Source organism: Acromyrmex echinatior, unplaced genomic scaffold (genome assembly GCF_024713525.1).
Source record: "Acromyrmex echinatior isolate Ae372 unplaced genomic scaffold, ASM2471352v2 Scaffold31, whole genome shotgun sequence".
Lineage (NCBI taxonomy): Eukaryota > Metazoa > Arthropoda > Insecta > Hymenoptera > Formicidae > Acromyrmex > Acromyrmex echinatior.
Genome location: NW_028259065.1, coordinates 99723 through 116793, shown reverse-complemented (window position 1 = coordinate 116793; position 17071 = coordinate 99723). Strand labels below are relative to the sequence as shown.

Below are 17071 nucleotides of genomic sequence, written 5' to 3'. Positions count from 1 at the left end.
TTCAATGTAAATACAATGAGGATATAATGCCAAAACTGCTAGCCTCGGTAATATGTGGAGGGGATAAAGCGCGCAAGCATATGGAGAGGATAAGGCATTCTAGCTTTGCGTGATTGTGTCGCACGCACGTACGCACGCACGCACGCACGCATGCAGTAGAAAAGTCCTCTACTATTTTGCAATGCTCGCAATAAATAACGAGATATTAATGTTTAAAGATAGATGAATACGCGCGTCCGTCCGACCTATTATTGTCGAACGATACATCATGTACCGAGAAACACCGAGCATATGAGCCACACGGCGTATGCTGTTCCCGGAGTTCATGTCAAGTCGCCGGATCTTAACGTGCTCGACTATTTCGTTTGGGATCATATCGAACATTTAGTCGAGTATATTCGTAATACTGAAGCTGAGATTGCGAGAAGCAATACCGTCAATTACGGCAGAAATGACGCACCGCGTGTCGCGCAATATTATTCAAAGAGCCGAAATCTGTTTAAGAGAACGAGGAAGGCACTTCGAACAATTCTTGCATTAAAATGCAGTGGATTAGACTTACTGGGGATATCACTTTAAAATGCGCCATGCTATCTACTGCAAAGTGGTGTGGAAATGAAAGCGCTTTATCAGTTCCTTGCCACAAAAGTGACAAAAGAAATTATTTCTTGCGAGTCTGTATCACACGCACTCGGAGAAAGGTTTCTTCGATTCAAAGAAATATTTCTTTGTACGGTTCAAGAAAAAATTTCTTTGATTTCAAAATCATTTCTTTAATTGAAATATCATTTTTTTATAATAAAAAAATTTTTTTATTTGATTTAAAATGAATAATTCCTCATATCGATGTTCTCAAAATTCAGCAGTTTAGTTTTAGTGGTGCGAGTGAATGTTCTTAATCATTTTCCAATTTTCGAGCTATTATTATTTCTAAAGCGCCGAATATTCTATAGCTTGTCGCGCGGAAAGTGGGGAAAATGCCCCGCTCACCGCCGCGAGCCACTAAGCTCGAACGGCGCGGCGCGCCTTCTAGGCCATTCTCTTTCCTCGCGGCCCGCGCTCGGTGGGCCGTATATTCGACAATAATAGATCGGACGGACGTGCGTATTCGGCTATCTTTAAACGTTAATATCTCGTTAATTATTGCAAAATAGTAGAGGACTTTTCTACTCAATTTAGTCCGCTCTACCTGCTCGAACCGAGTGGGGCCGTATATTCATGCAACCCTGTATATTATAAATATTATATAAATCTAGTGTAATTAAGTATATAAATCAAGTTATTAAAATATTATATTTTATCGTTTGTTAATAATGATCTATATGTATAATAGGTATGTATGTTTGTATATAAATTACAATAGAAAGAATTCAGTTTAACAATATTAACTATCAACAAAAAAGATATTGGGAAAAGATATTAATTTTCAAAAATAAATAGCAACATTAAGCAAAAAATGTTGAATCAACAAAAAAATATTTTGATTCAGTTAAACCGCTATATCACGAATTGTTACTAAGATAAATAATTTATGTATATTTTTATTAACATAATGGTTGATTATTAAAACAAAAGCATGGCATTTTGTTTCATTAATATCATTAAATTAACAAGATATTTAATTACAGTGATACTATTGATTCAATATTTTTTCTCACTGTATACAAATATTTATTTTATTTATCTGTACTTTATTTTATTCTTATAAAGAGAATTTTATACATATATATAAATATATATATTGGGAGTACAAATAAGTTTCCGCCGTTTTTAATAAAAAATTAAGCATTTATTGTGAAAGAACGGTACATAATGTTTTATTGAAAGTATTAGTATATAAGTCCATCGCTAGTCACTACTTTTTCCCATCTTTCTAGCATACGAATACCGCGTTGAAAGAACTTCATCTTTTAAGGCTATCCAATTTTTGGTATCTTCATATGATGTGAAGTGCTGCTCAGACAGGCCATGCGTCATCGATCGAAATAAATGGTAATCGAAAGAAGCAATGTCTGGTGAATACGGCGGGTGGGGTAGAACTTCCCAATTGAGTGTTTCCATGTAGGTTTTGATCGGCGCCGCAACATGTGGTCGAGCATTATCATGCAGGAGAATAATTTTGTCATGCCTGAAGTAGTAGTGGGCGCGTTTTTCCTTGAGTGCTTGGTTCAATCTCATCAATTGTGTTCGGTAGAGAGCCCCCAGTAACGGTTTCGTTCGGTTTGAGCAACTCATAATACACGACACCAAGCTAATCCCATCAAATACACAACATGAGTTTTTTTCCATGAATATTCGGCTTGGCTGTCGATGTTGAAGCATGGCCAGATGATCCCCATGATTTCCTCTTTTTTGGTCGTAGTGGTCCATTTTTCATCATCAGTGACTATATGATGCAAAAAACCCTTTCGTTTATGTCTGACAAGCAGCATTTCACATATGGAAAATCGGCGTTCAACGTTTCTCGGTTTCAGTTCATGTGGAACCCAATTCCCTTGCTTTTGAATCATTTCCAATGATTTCAAACAATGTGAAATTGCTTGTTGAATCGCTCTTAATGTAAGTGCAAGTTCTTTTTGCGTTTGGCACGAATCTTCATCCAATAATGCTCTCAATTCCGCGTTTTCATACACTTTTGGCCTTCCGCTACGTTCTTTGTCTTCGACGTCAAATTCACCGTTCTTAAACTTTTGAAACCACTCACGACAACTTCTCTCAGTTAAGGCAGCCTCACCATATGCTTCTACAAGCAATCGATGCTCAGCTGCAAATTTCTTCAAATTAAAGAAGTAAATTAAAAGTTTCCGCAAATGACGCTTATTCGGCTCAAAACTCGGCATTTTCGCACAAAAAAAAATATATGATGCTGATACAAAATCGGTAGTATTTCAAGGCTATGTTGTTGACAGATGTCCAACCTTACGATATAACGTTTTACATCAGAGAATTTTAACCATAGCTTGTTAGTAGCGCTGTCTTTTGTCAAACGGCGGAAACTTATTTGTACTTATTTGTACCCAATACATCATATGTACAGATCTAAATCTATATACAAAATAAGCAAGTAATGGCAGTTCACGCTCCTATATAGTCATTGCGCGAACTTAAGTATATATAAAAAGTATCTTTAGAAGATTGCTGATCACTTTGTATATTACAGAGTGATTCAGTACTCTTCATCCAGAACACTTTTAAATGTTACTACAGTTTTCTTATGTTTTTTTCATAATTATAATTACGTAGTAACAAATGCAGTTCACGATATGAATTTCACTTGCGAATATTACGCGAATGCTAATTTGCAAACAGTTTATTGATAAATGATAAATATATAAAGGGTGCTTTCCATTTAGTTTATACAAATCTACACAACCATCATTCCATCTTCTTTACATATAGTAAATAATAAAGATAGAACAACACTTGTGTCGACTTGTGTTATCAAATGGAAACAAAACTGGAACTAAAGTAGATATAATAAATGCAGTTCACGAGTTCACAAGACCATTCCGCGAAGGCGTTATGTTTTCATTGCATTATAAATGCATTTTTTGTTATTACTTGCTGTATGATAGACCGTCGTTCAAGCTCTCATATGATCATTGCGTAAACGCATTTATATTTTAAAATATGTTTATAACATATTTAAAATATATAATTTTCAAAGTTATTATTTTAAAAATTATCTAAAAAATTATCGTACTTTTCTCTATAAAACTACTGTGAAATATATAAAATAATATGAGAACTAGAAATATAATTATCATTTAACGTTTTCTATATCTTTACAATCATCATATTTTATCCATTTATTATGTCTATTAATAATTGCAGTATAATGACCAATATTTTGATCCGTTGAACCTGGTTGATACCTGGTTTGCTTTGCAAGTGATTTAAAATTAACTATTCTGGCGAGAGTGTATTCATCTCTCATGAAAGAAAATTTGACTTTTTTTGGTATACGTTTAAGTTGGACAGCATATTCTTCGCTATTCATCAGAAAAAGAATACGTTTCCATTACGATGAATCGTCTTGAAAATAAAAAGAAAATATCTTGGTTATTTAATAGTTTATACAATGTAAAAATATAATTAAAAAATGCAATAGAAATTTATAATTAAAAAACAACTGAATATTTATTAATAATTTTAACACAAATTAAGACTGATACTTTTTTCTGCTAAATATTTTTTAAAGTAAAAGAAATTACGTTTTAAACTTATACTTAATAAACAAAATTTTACTTCTTTATTAATAATTTAAAAATCATTTTTATTTTTAATCTAGTTTTTAATAAAAAATTACATTGCAAATTAAAATTTTATGTTATACATGCAAATGTATTTTTAAAACAATGTTAATAAGCAATAATAAATTTCCAATACATTATAAAATGTCTATAAAATATTGAATGACTTTAAATTTTAAAATATATATTATATACAGTAAAATTCATACTAAGTATACATACCTATTTCAGAAATTGTCGTACTTTCCATCATAATTCGATTGTATACAAGACCAATATCCTTGAATTGTTATGTTCTTTTTAATTTCATTAATGTAATTTCCTAATAATGCTTCAAGTTATACTTGTACTAGTAGCAATATTTTTATTCTTTCAGGACCTTTTTCACATTTAGATATTTCAGTGAATGATGGATACTTCTGAAATACATTTCTGCACAAAAAGGTAATTGATACTTTACAATTAATAAGAATACGATTAATCGTTTTACTAAAAAATATTCGAGATGCATCCTAAAAATCAGTTTTCTTAGATTCGGTGTACGTGCGACAGGCGGATTGGAAGTTTCTAGAAAAATTTCAAACGTTTCTAGAAGCTTCCAAAAAACACAAACTTGACAATCACTTCGTCAATAAAGGCAAAACATATAATCAACCCGCATGTCGTACATACACAAATTCTAACCGTTAAAACGGCAATCAGATTTAAATTGGTCACAGCGCTCGCGTGACGCGAAATGTGTAACATACAGACATCCCATTAAGGATTCCTTTTTTCTTTGATTTGGCGGGCGCGCATGGCAATAGCGTACCACTTGGCCGTCTCGCTCGAAAATTGCCAACCCGAATCATGGAGGTCAATTTTTATAATTTTCGATAATCTCATAGGCGATTAAAAAAGAAAGTCTTTGTTCCGCAAAAGGAATAAAAGGCCGAATTGAGCTGTGATCTCTCTTCTTCGTTTTTTCGGTTAAAGTGAACGTTCCGCAAAAGTTACAATCGCCTGTGAGATGCTCCACCGCTAGAAAACTGCCGTGTTCGACTTATAATCAGAGATTCGCGTAAGTTGAACTGTAAGTTCAAACGCCTTCTCGCTCAAATTTTTCTCGCTGTCGCTCTTGCTTTGACTCGCTCTCGAACATTGCTGGTGCTTCGAGCCGGATTCGCCTTCGCCGATTTTATTGCTCATTCAGGAGTACCATCGTGTTCAGTGCGCGTTATATCTAAAAGAACAAAGAGAGAATATGAGTGAATCATGAGTGGGGAAATAAATATCTTGCTGACCGCTCAAAGTGACATCGACGGTCGCATGGTCAGATCAGTGACAAATTTAAAGAAGATGGCCAAAATCACTCTCCACGCCGTCAAAACCCGCGAAGAGAGAAGAGAGAAGAGAAGAGAACAAGAAGGAGTTGTCGCGCTCCAATTTTTGCACGTTTACCGCAGTGCAGAAGTGAAAGGCGATACCGTCGAGGAATTTAGCCGCATTTACAATGCCATCATCAGTACCGTGAACGGTCAAGAAAGTATAGAAAAACCAATTAATTCGCATGGCTTCGGCTTTTTCAATCATTTCATCATCGAGCTCTTCGACCCGAAGACTCGCCTCGAGTGGGAATCTTACACGAACGATTCGGACTTGCCAGCTTACGATACCTTGATGGACTTTATTACCATACGAATTCTGACTTTCAAGGCAAAATCAAAGGCCACCAAGGTCTTCGGAGATCCACCGCGAATCGCGAAATCGCACGTCGCTAAACGTGCACCGCTGCCTTGCTCACAAAATTAGTTGCATACTGTTTTAAGCCTGTCCATGGCCCTAGTCACTCTCTGGTCTGATTCCAAGGTCACTCTGTACTGGATTCAGGGTCACGCCTCTCGATGAAAGACTTGTGACCAACCGCGTGTCCATGATACAGGAAGCACTTTCAGAAGGACAATGATGTCATGCTTTCGGAAAAGATAACCCGGCCGACTGCGCTTCTCGGGGAATAACACTAGGCGAGCTTATTGACCATCCACTCTGGTGGTCAGGCTTGGCTGCTCAAGGACAATTCCACTTGGCCTAGTGCATAACCTGAAGCTCCAGGAGGAATTGCTCGAGCAACGTGTCCACTCTCGCACTATAACATCAATGGTTATCACCGGAGCTTCTCCTCTGATTCTCCTCACTTCACCGGCTCCTGAGGGTCACAGCGTCTACGTTGGCTGCGCCCAAGAAGGATGCCAACGAAGGAAATCCGGAGTCGACCTTGACACTTGAAGACCTCGACGCCACTCTTAGACGATGGATCCGAGCAGTTCAGGCACTGCACTATGCGCACGAGTTACTGCCACAAAGGATCAACGCCCGATGCCATCTCGCAGCCAGTTATGGATCTTGAGTCCCTTCATCGATGAACAAGGAGTGCTAAGAGTCGGAGGTCACCTGAAACACGCAGTTCTTTCTCCAGACGAGCGGCATCCGATGATCATTCCGCCCCACTCACACGCCTCTTGATCTCATCATGTCACCGCCGAACACTCCATGGAGGAGTGCAGTTAACTCTGGACCTGTTGCGACTACGATGCTGGGTCCCTCGAGGGCGAGCTATAACAAAATACTGGCTGCATCGGTGCGTCACTTGTACCAAATAGAGAGGAGTCACGCCACAGCCGCCAATGGGTAACCTTCCTCAAAGACGCGTAATTCCTGCACGTCCATTCCTCATAACCGGTATTGACTATGCCGGGCCGATACTCATTCGCACGAATCGAGGACGTGGGCATCGATTCCACAAGGCATTCATCGCAATTTTTGTGTGTTTGTGCTCTAAAGCGACGCATTTTGAGGTCATTTCCGATACACGACGGACGCATTCCTGGCCGCACTTCCTCGATTCACATCACGGAGAGGACTATGCTCGGATATCTCCGACTATGGCACGAACTTCATTGATGCCGACCAACAGATACGAAAGCTTCTTCACGCATTTTCCGTTAACGGCAGCCGCATCGCTGCTGTCATAGAAGGAATCCGTTGGCACTTCAACCTACCTTCAGCATCTCACTTCGGAGGCCTCTGGAAAGCAGCAGTAAAATCGACGAAGTACCATCTTCGAAGAATAAACGACGACATCACGTTCACCTATGAGGAGATGAGCACTCTCTTAGCTCAGATAGAGGCTTGCCTGAATTCTCGGCCCTTGTTGGCGTTATCTGACAATCCCGATGACCTCTCCGCGCTCACTCCAGGACATCTGCTCATCGGAGCCCTGCTGCCATTTCAGATCCGTCGCTCACAGAGAAGGCAACGAGCTCTCTCTTTCTCTCGTTGGCAGCATCTTCAAAAAATGCGTGATCATTTTTGGGAAAGGTGGTCACGCAAGTACCTGCATTCTTTGACGTCACGCTCGAAGTGGTGCAAGGTAAGCACTGCGCTTCAGATTGGCTCATTGTATCTCACTTTCAGAGACATCACCACCAAGTAAATGGTCTCTGGTTTGCATCACAAAACTGCACCCAGGAAAGGACGGTATGACCCGAGTAGCAATTGTTCGCACAGCTTCTTCCAAGCTCATCCGACCTCTAATCAAATTGGTGATGCTTCCTGGACTCACTGTCTCGACCACTGTCTCTATACGCGGACTCGCAAGAGCAGTAAACACACGCACATTGTATTAGCCCGTACGATCTTATTCAATGTACTCGCGTCAGTCAAAGCGCTTGTAATCGCGGCAATATTCGCGTTAATCTCATCTACCTTTCGCATCTTTCGATGATATGAATAAGAACATATTTACCGCTTAATGCAATGTACTATAGTACATTTTCGAGTTTTAGTTTGAAATTATTCTGATCACGTTCTCAAATATTGCGCAACCAAGACTTTGTAATCATGATTGTCCGCTAATGCTTTCAATTGATACCATAGCTAGATTATGATAGCTAGATAGACATGACCGCGTCTGCGTTATTATATTTCTTATTAGTTTAAACTCTAATTAGTTTTAATTTAAACCTCTCCGATCATGTGTAAGCACAGACTTCCGTGACACCGTGCGTTGCACGCGCAAGCATCAGTCTGCGTCACCTGAAACGCCGCGATCTTCCAAATAATCAATCGAACGCGCGACATCTGTACGCTTGCCGAGCATGAGCATTACTTTCGTCACTACGTCACAAGGGATGTTCGAGATGCATCCTAAAAATCAGTTTTCGTAGATTTGATGTACATGCGACAGGCGGATTGGAAGCTTCTAGAAAAATTTCAAATGTTTCTAGAAGCTTTCAAAAAACACAAACTTGACAATCACTTCATCAATAAAGGCAAAAAATACAATATAATCAACCCGTATGTCGTACGTATACAAATTCCAACCGCTAAAACGACAATCAGATTTAAATTGGTCACAGCGCACGCGCGCTCGCGTGACGCGAAACGCGTAACATACAGACACCCCAATCAGGATTCCTGGCAATAGCGTACCACTTGGTCGTCGCGATTGAAAATTACCAATCGCGACCCGAATCATCTTAATTTTTATAATTTTCGAGAATCTCATAGGCGATTAAAAGAAAAATCTTTGTTCCGCAAAAGGGATAAAAGGCCGAATCGAGCTGTTATCTCCGTTCTTCATTTTTTCAGTTAAAGTTAACGTTCCGCAAAAGGTACAATCGCCTGTGAGACACTCCGCCGCTAGAAAACTGCCGCGTTCGACTTATAATAGAAGATTCTCGTAAGTCGAACTGTAGTTCAAACGCCTTCTCGCTCAAATTTTTCTCACTGTCGCTCTCGCTTTGACTCGCTCTCGAACAATATATTTTTTAAAATCATCGCACGAAGTCTATACGATGATTTTTTTTATACCATAAGATACCATTTCTTTAATTAATTCAAAAAATTTAAAATCTGTTTCACAATGTACCAAGAGTTTAATAATTTTTGTATCAAAATAAGCAGCAATAAATAATTGTAAAATGCTATCAAATGCATAGGTATTTGTTAACGAATAATTATTCTTTTCAATTTTAACTGGTTTCAAAGATAAGTTATTATCATTTTTTATTATTGGTATCTTATAATATATGTTAATATTTAATAAAAATTCATTTTGTATACTATCCTTTTGCAAATTTCCTTTTAGGTTGAGTGAGAGCCTGCTGTATCCAAACCCCGCCAATCTTCAACTTCCTTCGTTGCAATAATTTCTTCAAGATTGTTTACGTTACGTTTGATAGTCCATGCATATTCGTTGCTGTCGGTATCCTTCTTCTCCAACTGGCATAGAACATTCATCCAAAGCATGTACAAATTTTTTGCAAACATAAAATGTATGTAGGTTCGTAGGTTCGGAACCTACCACCAGTAGGTTCGTCTCCGTTTTTATAAGCTGGACATTTTTTCTAATTTCTCAAGATATTTTCTCTGATATTGTCATCATCAGTTTGAACTTCACTAGTATTTTTTTCTCTTTTTTCTTTTAAATCAAGATCTTGAGTATTTGCATTATTTTTAGACGACCGCTTATGTAGCTTACGTGCTTCGTCACAAATTCATCTGCACGCATAGATGTTTTTTCTGCATTTAATATAATATTTTTTATTTTGTTAAAATTTCTACGGAAGCATTGCTGGCAGGAATTCTTCCATATCCAAATTTATCTCTACAAACTCAAGACCATAAAAGTAATAATTTAACATCTTTTATAATATAATCAGCTAATTTTGGTAAACAATGAGCATTATCTATCTTCTTCATTATCAGCCAGTAAACTTTTGATGCTATTATTTATATTTTGTGCCCAATGATTTTATTTATTAAAATTGTTTCCTTCATCTTCAATATCATTATACTTTTCTATCTGTTAACATCTTCTGAATATTGTGAAAAAAGATTTTTCATTTATTTTATATTCTTCACACATTGTTCTTTCATTTTCTCTTGTGTTGCCTTCTGTTTCACTTTGTGTAATAATTAAAATTCCTTTTAATATGTCAGCTGCTCAATATCTTGACACAAAATCAATTGTCCTATTATGTGTATAATAAATAAAAATGTTTTATACGTGGACGTGAATCTTTTAAAAAATTGGAATATTTTTTAATAAAGTGTGCTACATCGATACGTACGTAGCAGGGAGGTAAATTATCTTCTTTGCAAGCGTCTGCATATTTGTCCTATAATTAGTGTACTATAATTAGTAAAATTTCGTATTGCTGTTGTCAGTGAATGCACGTGAAAAATCACATACAACTTTAAGTGGTCGTGGTGTGCACCGGATCGTATCCATTCTATAAGCATTCGTATTATGTCTTTCAGACAACATCTGTATTGCTGGAAAAAGACTACTTTTTTCAGAATTCGCTACACAATTATATAAAAATATGTTTCCCATCTTTGATTTATCAGGCCTCTTAATTCTTCTTAATACTGCCAGCTGCTATGTAAACACAAGCTGTCTCGTCTAATGTGTATGTTCTGTACACATCTAATTGGATCAATAATGCACAAAAAATGGATCTAAGCCAATATTATAAATAATATTCTTATAAGGACCCAATTTCATAATTTCTAAAGCTTTTATTGGATCCTTATCAAAATAATTTTTTTCTGCAACGTTTAGTTTGGCAACAAATATTTGCATTAAATAAATGCGAAGGTTCAATATTATCATCATTTTGTATTAATTTTCGTGCAGTTTCGACTCGATATTTCATAACACTTTTTCCTTGTAATTCATTTGCAACAGCTTCTCTAACTGGATTTCTTAAGTATCATTTATCACAGCGTCCTTCTTTTTTTCATTCAATAAATTTACATTTTATTTCAATAATTAGTTCATTCGTATTATTTATCTTTTTATAAATGCCATTTTTACATGCCACATTTACATGAACCATACGCGTATCCAGATTCTCCATTGCTGATTAATTTGTCATTTAAAATTAAAACCACATGGCAGTTTTGCACCTTCTCAAATTTTTTCGGTAAATACGTGTTGTTGTACATACATGTGGTTGTAGTATTATATATTGACGCATTAAAGTAGGTCAGCCTTTATCTTTTCGCCTATATGTTTTATGAATTACCAGGGCATTAAAATCAGCCTTTGCCATGGTAAAAGTAAATATTAGTATATCACCAACATTATTTGCAGACATAGCAGAATCGTTTAGTGTGGAATTCACTGTTGATTCAATTATCGTTGATTCATTATTATTATCAATGTTCAGAAACATGATGTTCAATATCCATTGACTGATAAGGACAGACAGAGGGACGGTCAATTAATTTATCTCTTACATTTTTATTACATGCAACAAATGTATATAACGAAATTGGGGTTATCTGATTATCTAATTCTTTCGCTATTGTAACCCAAATATCATCCAATTTCGAAATAATCTTCTGACCACTATCAAGCGGTCTTTATAATTAATTAATGTGTCGATGCGCCTATGCTTATCTATTTTCGTCTTCCACGTGCAGGCATGATGCTAATCCAATATTAATCTTGGGCACAATCGTACAAGTAGCGTACGTAATTATCACAACCGTACGTAATTATTATAACCGTACGAGTAATGAAAAAAAAAATATATTCATATGAAAAATCGATACGAAAAATCCGATACGAAATCACAAACGAAAAAAAAAGAATAAAACACTACTCGCACTATACACCCGAAATCCGAAACGAACGATAAATAAAACCAAAACACAGAAATCGCGACGTTACTTCAACGGTGATCGACTAATAACTGATTTAAACGTAACGGCCAGGCGCGGCGGAGGGAAGGGGATCACACTGTCTGGAGACAGTGCGACGATGTCAATAAAAAGGCGATTGAAAGTGTCACATATGAATTCAGTTCAAATTTGAATTTGTATATATTTCGATATCTGACGATAACATCATTATCACAATTTTGAAAGAATCTTTGATGATCGAGTAACGAACTTTAAAACGTGGCGGGCGCTCTTTCGCGACGAATTAATTATTTTCATTATTATAGAATGAGCACTAAAATCGGAAATGCATATATTTCGATACTACGATGTCTACTAAGGTTTGTTTTAATACTCAAATCATGCGAGCACCAAATTCTTTGACGATCGGGTAGCAAACTTTATGGCACGGCGCCATGTAGGACGATGTAGTACTTTGAATATTTTAATTAACGCTATATTTTATTTTTTTTGGCTATATTTTGGAGCACTAAATTAGCACTAAAATTTCTGTGTACTTACTTTTTGTATACATGCATTGTATATATATTTTTTTTATGGGGATCCAGCTTGCCATTAACCCCCCCCCCCCTTCATTTTTTATATCTGCTAAACGATTTGAGCACTAAAATTCAAAATAGGGTACTAAATTAGCATCTAAAAAGCATTAAATTTTTGAACTATTCCGAACTTGATTTTTGATAGTGGTGGGTCCAGCTTAATAGACGTTGCGCCAAAAGGCACAACAAAATTGATAGCGGTGGGATTCATCGAAGCATCAGAGAAATCTGAGAAAACGACAAACTTCGTTGCCAAAGAAAACGCAAGACCCGAAAAACTGCGCAGTGGTAAATTTTTTCGGGCCAGAGAAATCTAAAATCTTCAAATACGGTCTTTCAGTCAACAAGAAAAATAGGTATATTTGCGGCAACAGTCACGCCGTATCAAAGGTTAACAATAAGCCAACAAACACATGAGGAATCGACAGAGACAATACCTATAATAATATTTGGAGGTCAAAGCTCGAAGCTGTTGATGGACAACGTAGAATCCAAGGTGACTCGAGATGTCACCCAGCCGGCCCAGACAACCCTGCACGAGACAGCGTCATGAGAAAGAACAGCGCGACTTCAACAGCCGATGCCACCTTCAGTCGGACGAACTTCCAAAGGACATTGCAGAGCACCGAGCCAGCTATGCGGAAAGTGATGAGCGTCCTTATATTATAAGTCTTTTGTAATCTTTATTGCGGCGCGAATGTCTGCAAGCGAGGACATTCCAAATCGACCCCTAATAGCTCTTGGTTACTAAGCAAATCGATGCGACGCACGTTAGATACTAGTCCACGGACTCTCGTGCAAATAGCGACAGACGCTTTAATTGAAATCCGCGATAGCACGAGAAAAGCGTTAGTTTCATATGGTTCGAAGAGAGTCTAGTCACTTTGCCAAACGTTATAATATATGCACGAATTTTCATTCGAGGATATAGATATGAGTTTGCTAAATAATGACGCGACTGACGTTCGACTGACGGACGCGACCTTAAGCCGAACGTCGAACTAAGTGAGCCTTAGGCGCGAATTCTCGTTAACTTCCTACGAGAGTAAAATCTTTGATCTCGAAGAAATTTATAAAGCTCAAAAAATGTCGCAAAATTCGTCCAACATCTCACCAACAAGAGAAAAATGGGAAACCGACGCGAAGATACGCAAGGATCCACCTACACTGAAAACGCGCAACGGGAAGCCAACGCGGTAGGAACGCCCACGCTGTTGCAGGAACTATTACGCCAAATACGAGTGCGAATGAATTTTCCGGAAGATCGTGTAGGATTTAAACAATCTCACATCAACGAACAGAGAATAATAAGACCACACGAGCAACACTCTGAACGTGACCTATGGACGCATGCGAGAAGATATTCAAAATTAGACCGAAATGTCAAGTCATTATCTCCATCTGAAAGAAGCACGCGATATGATATCGGATTCGACGGCATCTTCCTTCGAGGCCGCGTGAATTCATAAACGTCAGCAATTACGCAATGAAAAACTAAACTTAATCTAGTGGATACGCACACGCTATTAGAAGCGATAATGTGCACAAAGTTAAAAGGAAAAGCGATGTTGGATTTTCACATGCGCGACATTTGTAGTTACAAGCAATTAAAAGCAGAACTCGAGAGCGAATATCTAAACAAGCGCAGCATGACGCAAGTAGAATTTAATTCGCTTAAACAAAAATACGGAGAAAACGCACAAAATTTTGGATGACGTGTAAACGTATTGGAATTATACGAATCTATGGTAGAAGGGGGAAAACACAGTCTCGAACAGCAACGAACCATACTCAATATGATAAAGTTTCAAGTTCTGCAAAATTTCCAGATTGGGCTGAGTGACGATATTAAAATAATAACATTACTTTAAAATCCGAAGCGCCACTACGGTCTGAGTATTGAGATGTTGAACTAATATATATATTTTCAAACAAATGAATTAATTTCAAAAATGATGATTACGTGCCGATATGGTTGTCGGCATTAACGCAATTGATCTGAAATATTAATAATCCCTCAAAATTTCCCAAATTAATCTTAAAAAACTGTAATAAACTTATTGCGAAAAATATTGCCTCGGCCGGGAGTCGAACCCGAATCTCTTGCATTCCGTGCGAGCATCTTGAGCCTTTAGGCTACCGAGCAATAATTCTTCGCAATAACCAATATGTATAGAGAGTAACGCATTTTTTCAGCGCGCGTGTATAAACAATAAGATAGGAAACAAGATCGTTTATGTTAAATAACAATAATGTTGGTAAATAGCAATAATAGATACCAGAATAAAAATAAAAATGACACCGTGCAGCCGAATCTTCGACAGCAATGTCAAAAATGCGAGAAGATCGAACACTACGCGCGAGATTGTCACAGCAGACACATTACCAAGGGCGGAAGGATAACCACGAATGAACGCCGTAAATAAATACTGCAAGTATTGCAAGAAAATCAGGCATGTACGCAAAAAATGCTGGTCATCACTGCATGGCCAGCCGGCGGAAAATAATACCACGCGAAAGGGGGCACACGAAAATAAAGCAACCCGAAGCAAATTTGGAAATAAATAGTGGCAAGAAAAAAGTGCAATGAAAACCCAGATTTGTACTTCAATTAAGGTGATAATAAAGAAGAGTCAATCGAGAAAACACGCACCGCGGCTGAGTATCGAGTTGCACATGTGAAACAAGAGACGCCGACAAAGATAGGATTCGACTTAGTAATCTTATCCGTACGCGAAGCGGAGTAAGGGAAAATAAATTTCCTTTTCGACACAGGCGCAACTATTTCATTAATAAAGCTAAAAATGCTAAAGGGCGCAACGAAGATACACGAGGATCAAGTAATAGGTATTACTGGACATACCATCATTAGGAAGAATCTACGCAACTATGGAAACAAGAGACGGTACTATCAGACTTTATGTTATAAGGGACCTGTTTTATGTTATAAGGGACAACGTCATAGAGTACGACATATTGGGAGTTAACTACATCAGGAAGCATGCTGTCAAGTGCAATTACCGCAAAAAGCAAATTATGATTGGTAACTTGTATTTTAAACTATATCCGTATAAACGGAAAACGCTAAAGCCGTGCAGCGAAATCATTGTGCAAGTCGCGGTCGATCGAAACATAAGCGGCGTGACGCGACCTGAAGAACCGTCACAGGGAATTTTTATCGGGTGCTGCCTGATAGAGATTTTGCATGTCCTGTGAGTATATTAAACACCACGGAAAGAATTGCAGAAATCTAAGTATCAGAAATAATCACTGAAGAATGGATAAACGAGCCAAAAAAGGAGCCAATAATAAATACATCCATAAATACAGCAAAAATAAGCGAGCATTCTAAAATGCTTTACGAAGAAAGAGTTAAACGGCTGATGCTCATTTAAGTCAAGAAAAGAAGAATGTTTCTAGTGAACATATTCGAAGACATGTCAGCGACATGTTCCACCTGGAAGGAGAACCGATGATACGCACGGCAGTGATATCGCATGAGATAGCAAACCAACACCGCGGCCGTGAACGTGCGACCATATTGTTTCCCCAAAAAACATGAGACGGAAATAAATAAACAAATCCGCGAAATGTTAAAACATGAAATTATACAACTGAGTACTAGCCATTGGAACGCATCTCTTTTAGTAGTTCCAAAAAAGGCTGATGCATCCGGTGAATCAAAATTAAGAATTGTAATCGATTTTCGAAAATTGAACGATTTAACAATCGGAGATTCATTTCCCATTCCAAACATAACGGACATATTGGACCAGTTGGGAAATATAAAATATTTCACAACGATCATCGATTTCACGCTAGATCTGGCATCCGGTTATCATCAGATACTTATGTCGGAGTGAGAAAGATAGCCTTCTCCACATCTTACGGCTACTACAAATTTAACCGTATGCCGTTTGGATTAAAGAACGCATCCGTGACATTCCAACAATTGATGAACACAATTTTAATGGGAATGCAGGGTCTAAAATGCCTAATATACTTAGACGATATAGTGATTTACGATCCAGCCTACAAGAATACAACAAACGATTAACGGAAGTATTAAAAAGATTATGGGAAAACAATCTCAAATTGCAATCCAACAAATGTGAGTTTTTGCGCAAGGAAGTGATTTATTTAGGAGACATCATAACAAATCACGGAATACAGTCTGATCTGTCAAAATTGGAGGCAGTGAATAAATTCCCGGCACCGAAAAAAGTCAAAGACATACAAGCATTCATTGGACTAGCCGAGTACCATAGAAAATTCATTGAAGACTTTTCAAGAATAGCCAAGCCGCTAACGCGAAAAAGCGAGAAACTCTTATGGACCTCATAGCAACAGGATGTCTTCGAGAAATTGAAAACTAAATTAAAACCGCGTCCACTAAAATATTCGAACTTTGAGCGCGAGTTCATCGTCACCACAGACGTCTCAAATTACGCGATAGGCGCCGTACTATCTTAAGGTACGGTAGTCAAGCTCAATCTATCGCGTATGCAAGCCAAGTATTATCGCGAGCGGAACAAAATTACAACA

At 37.6% G+C, this 17071-nt stretch overlaps 1 pseudogene; it reads right to left on the bottom strand.

Moving 5' to 3' along the window:
- Positions 1-3717: 3717 nt before the first annotated feature.
- Positions 3718-5441, bottom strand: LOC147906451 (uncharacterized; annotated as a pseudogene).
- Positions 5442-17071: the final 11630 nt, after the last annotated feature.